Here is a 6,000-nt window from a genome sequence, read left to right as displayed (position 1 = left end):
TGCAACTCATTCACACCCTTCAAATTTGACAACACAATTTACAAATGGCTCCAAAAAACCTTTAAAATAGACACTTTTCACGTACAAATAGAAATCATGTAACAAAAAATTTTTTAAGCCATTTTCTTTGCATTTTGGTGTTTTTTTAGAGAGGCCAAAACTACAATTGAGGAATGCTTGTATTTTGAACTGAAAGAGTGTTAAAGTCCAATTTCTTTTGAGAGAAAATAACTCAATTCTGCCTAGTAGATTTTGCTTATGAGAGAGAACTATCTGCAATAGTGTATGTTTGTATGGTGCTCATTTTGAAATTGTGTTTAACCATGAAAATATAAATGGTTTACACAACATTTTAACTTGAAGGGTCAAAAGGCCAAGTAGGGGCTGAGATTCTTCAGCAATATGACGCAAATCTCTAGTATCACAAAGGATGATACAGTGTTATAGTTGTTGCTATGTATTGTCTTTTGTCACAGGACTTAAAAGTCAGTTTTGGAATCTCTTAAGGACAGATGTACGAATGGTGATGCATACTCCAAGGTGTCGAGTCATGTCAACAAGAGGGATCCTTCTCACTCCAACGCTAGTAGTGCTTCTATTTCCTCCACACTAGGTTATCCTCTTTTGAGTGATGAATTGACTAGGTAGAAGAAATCTTTCATTGAAGATGGGTACCTACTCCATAAGGGGGAAGTTTGTCTACCAACGGATGCAAGCATTGGTCTACATGGGCATTTTCAAAAGGCCAGGTGGGTTGAGATTTTTCAGCAGTATGACGCAAAGCTCTAGTATCACAAAGGATGATACACTGTTGTAGTTGTTGCTCTGTATTGTCTTTTGTTCACAGAGCTTAAAAGTCAGTTTTGGAATATCTTAAAGGACAGATGTAAGGATGGTGACGCATACTCCAAGGTGTGGAATCATATCAACAAGAGGGATCCTTCTCACTCCAATGCTAGTAGTGCTTCCATTTCCTCCACACTAGGTTATCCTCTTTTGAGTGATGAATTGACCAGGTAGAAGAAATCTTTCATTGAAGATGGGTACCTACTCTATAAGGGGGAAGTTTGTCTACCAGCGGACGCAAGCATTGGTCTACATGGGCATTTTCAAGACTATGTCTTGCACTTCCAAAAATGTCAGGTTAACAAAGCAGAGCACCTAAAGGTAGAAGGTCTCTTGCATCCTCTAGAGATTCCCAATGGAAAATGGGAAAGTATCTCTATGGATTTTATGTTGGGTCTAGTAACCACAATATAAGCTATGGGTGGCTATAGATAGTTGAATTTTACCAAACATCGGGCAAGTTTTTTCAAGAAAAGAAAAATCGAGCGAACATCAATAAAAAAATTTGTAAGTAAAAATTCAAGTGCACTCCATAAAGTGAGTGTAAATACAACTTTTATCTTCATATTGGTTGGCTTTCATATTAAAATTTATCTATAAATCTGTGTGTGTGTGTGTGTGCGTTGATCAATTGCCTAAACCCTAGCTTCACTATCGAGCCTTCCCTCCAAGGCAAGAGGCTACCCTGTGGGGAGGCGTTAGCCTCATCACAAGCCTTCTCCCTTGAATCAGACTTGTGCGGTGCCTTTGACCTGTGGGACGCTCACTCTTGACCTGCGTGGAGCTCCTGCGATGCTCACTCTTGACCTTCGTTGATATGTTCTCCATCAATGTGCAAAGCGGATATGGTCGCTCGATTAAATTTTGAATCTTCGTTGGGCCCAAGGGATCACTCCCATAGAGTATTTCTACAGACCATGCAGCATTCCTCCTAAACCTCACAACCCTAAGTCATAAATTGAAGGTGCTTTCCCACCCATGCGACAAGATGTCTTCCACAGTAATCTCTTGCACCCGCAAGTCCTTTCTTGCTGTGGCAGGTGCACCAAAGAAGGATCATGTCACTCCTCAAGACGCGATGATAACAGTCTTAGTAGAGGGTCAGATTCAAGATCTCATCGAGGAGAATGCTCAACTTAAGCAACACCTACGCAAACTTGAGGATAATAGGGAAGTAGACAACAAATCTCTACTTGCAAAAGCACATGATTTCGAAGTCTCTCTCACAGAAACTGTCAAGGCAGCCTGGAAAGAACTCCACGAGGAAACACATAAAAAGATCGACATCAAAATTCAAGCAGCATTACAAGAGAACCGGCTACAAGAATCTCTCAGCCTTAAGGTTAGGATTGGGGGACTCCATACTCCATGGTACACATATGAGAATACTCTTGAAGAAGCAGTCTCGAAGCTCAATGATATTCTTCAACCAGTAAATATCAAGCCGAAAATCGTCTCTTGGATCAACGACACACATAGAATACCAACTGAGCATTGTATTCTCTCTCTCAAGGACAAAGAAGAGCGATGGAAGCTATTACGCCAGTCTCGTCTCCTCAATGGACAGCAACTTTGGATCGCCAAAGAATTGACCCCAAATCAACTCAAGATCAAAGCCACTGAGCTCAACAAGATGCAAGAAGCTTGCAAACATGGTAAGTGGGCAGTCTATCGAGGTGGTAAAGTTGTCATTCAAGAGTTCCGAACTCCCAAACCGGCTTCCCTCTCACTTGACCCCCCTTCGGTTTTTGTCCCTTTTCTTTTACATAACACTTTTGATGGGCCCTCAACCCTTAACTGATATGTATGTATGCTTTATTTGAAGGCATTTGTTGTAATGCTTTGTTTTCAGTCCCACTGGTCATATCTGACCTCCGTGGACGATAATTCAATCAGTCTCTCTCTCTCTCTCTCTCTCTCTCTCTCTCTCTCTAAACTCACACAAATAGTCAAGATGATTCAACCACATAAGAACACAAAGTGAACTCTATAGCCTTTATCATTCATGCTCTCACTTCAACCCTCAATGTGACGAGAAGGTGGTGCAATTTTTCAACTCTCACAACCTAGCCTTGCATGTGCAATTTAACTCTTTCATCTACCTTAACTCTCCTCCTTTCAAGTTCTTGCTACTTTCTAGGATACCATCTGCATACCTTATAAATACGTATGCACATAGAGAGACCACAAATTGGCAATACTGCATCAACTCTATAATGTAGAATTTGACGTAGATATTTGACTTGAATTTGTGCTTGAGATGGTTGATAGCTTCTCCATCTCAATAAAACAGAAATAAAAGGCTTTCCTAATGGCTCTAATGGCTTGAAAATGCTAGAGGAAAGAAAATTAAAAGAAAAACACAAATGTATGAGGTGAATTTGACCACTCTATTTATATGCACAAAAAAAGTCTTTTGACTTCCCACCTTCATGGTCTTTTCATTTCTTAAACTCACCCTACACAAGCTTCACTTGTGCACTCCAGATGTTTTGAAAGGATTTTTATTTTTTCGAGACTGGGGAGACCTAATCCATTAGGTCTCCCCAATCTCAAAAAACAAAAAAACCTTTCAAAACATCTTAAGTGCAAATTTGAAGGGTGAGCTTAGGAAATGAAAAGACCATGAATATGGAAAGTCAAAAGACTTGCTATGTCCATATAAAGAAGAGATGGTTGAGTGCACATTCATACATTTGGGTTTTTCTTTTGTTTATTTTTCCTTCATAATTTTCTTCTCTTTAGAGTGTCCTTGCAATATATGACTGGTGATTTTTTTTTTTTTTTTGAAGCCATTAGGTATAAACTTTCATTAGAAACATTCTTACCGAAGAAATAAGTTACCCCCCCCCCCCCCCCCCTCCTCTCCTTCTTTCCCCGTCTTCTTCTGGTGGAATGAGGACGGGAGTTACACCATGTTCTATTGCGTAACTTTGACTCACAAAGTAGACGTATCTTGTTCACAATAAAACATCTATAATTCAAATCAACATGCAATAGTTCTTCATAAACAAGATTAAACATCCTACTTTTGGACCAAAGGTTTGGTTCTTATTGCTTATGCAACAATAGTTAGTCTCTTTTATTAAAAAAAGGGCGTGAAAACACCTTTGATTTAATAAAGCTAAGTGAATTGAAAATGGACATCATAGGGGACATTTTGAAGTTCATCTTGGCAAAGGAAAGCAACAAGAAAGATTTTGTAGTTGCTCTCTAGTTGTCATGATTGGGTGAAATACGAAAGTAGCAGAGGAGAAAAGAACAACCTTGCTATGAGTGCAAGAAGGGAAAGCACCAAAACCTAGACCTCAGACTTGACAGTAATGGATAATTGAATGCTCTACCAAAATTTGGTCTGATCTTGTACGAGAATCCAAAACATTATCAATTGGTCTTTGCTTTTAGTTTTGCTCCTGCAATTGGTAGGAGTAGTGGAGGGCAAGTGTCAGAGGCAGCTCTCTCTCTCTCTCTCTCTCTCTCTCTCTCTCTCTCTCTCTATATATATATATATATATATATATATATATATATATATATGAAGAGTACGTGTGTGGATGCATGCGTGCTCGGCATGTTGTGTAAGAAAGGAGAACATAGAGAGTTTTGGGTTCAACTCTGAGTGAGGATTGGAATCAGTCTCTTACTACTCTTTATTATTCTATATAAGCAAAGAATGGAGGTAAGGTTAGTAGTACGATAAGTGATGGGTGTCCGGCCAGCTGGCCTAAATCCTAACAATCGTCCCCACTTGAAGGACAACGATAGGTGTAATAAGTATGTACATGTGTACAACTGTGAAGCATTCAAGTCGCTTCCCCCTACACCCATCATCTCCACACAATGTGAAAATCGCTTTGATGTTAGGCTCTTTGTGAGAGCATCTACAGGGTTGTCATCCATATAAACTTTGACTAGCTCAATGCGCTTCCTAGCCAATATGTTGCATATCACATGATAACGGACTTCTATGTGTTTTGACTTAGAGTGAAACACGGGTTTCTTTGCTAATGCGATTGCACTTTGACTATCACAATGCAACAATGGATTCTCAATAATGCCAAGTTCTCCCACTAGGCTAGCTAACCACACAACTTCCTTGCTAGCATTAAAAACTACCACATACTCTACCTCTGCCAGGTGGAAAATGACCTATAATTTTGGAGACATGATCCCCATGACACTACTACTCTAGCAAATAGGAAGCCAGATGTGGATCTTCTTCATACCCTTGGGGATTGCATGTACTTATCAAACTTCATGTACCACTACCTTGAGCCTTGCTTTAGGCCATACAATGCCTTATGCCAATCTACACACCAGTTCTATCCTTGTAGGCTTCTCTAATTTGAAGTTACCTTGAGCCTTGCTTTAGGCCATACAATGCCTTATGCAATCTACACACCAGTTATATCCTTGTAGGTTTCTTTGATTTGACTTCAAAATCCTCTGCATGTTTTATACATCAAGATCCCCATGAAGGAAATCCATCTTCACATCCATCTAGACAAGTTCCATATCCTCAGTGGCTACTAGTCCAAGCACAAGCCACAATGTAGTCATCAAAATCCACGTCTTTCTTTTGTTTAAATACCTTAGCAACCAATCTAGCCTTATACTTAGGCCCGGGATTTTTTGCCGTGTACTTCTTCTTATACACCGATTTGCAAGGCAAGGCTTGTTTTCTCTTTGGAAATCTTGTCAATTTCCAAGTCTCATTTTCCATAATCAAGCTATACTTGAATTGCTTTTGCTGATCCCACTTCACGCTATCTTGCATCTCAATAGCCTCTTGGTAGCAGGTAGGTTCTCCGCAGTTAGTAACCAATAGATAGTATAAACCTGGTCGAAACCTCTCAAGGGCATGCGATACATGTGTAGTTCTCCTCGCCACGTGACTGTTGGACTTTTTTCTCTAAAGAGCATCGATCTCTGTGGAGCATTACTAGTGGCAGGTATATCACCAATAGATTGAGTTGTTTGCATAACTGGACTTGAGTTTATGTCCTCGAATCTCATTGTTTGAATGTTGGACTTTCTTCTCTCAGAGCATCAATAGCTCTCTATGGATCATTACTAGTGATAGGTATATCACTAGTAGACAAAGTTGTTTTCATAACTGGACTTGAGGCTATGTCCTCGAATCTCACTCTATGA

The sequence above is a fragment of the Adiantum capillus-veneris genome, chromosome 12 (assembly GCF_014529385.1).
Source record: "Adiantum capillus-veneris isolate H3 chromosome 12, ASM1452938v2, whole genome shotgun sequence".
Taxonomy (NCBI): domain Eukaryota; kingdom Viridiplantae; phylum Streptophyta; class Polypodiopsida; order Polypodiales; family Pteridaceae; genus Adiantum; species Adiantum capillus-veneris.
This window is presented reverse-complemented; position numbering follows the sequence as displayed.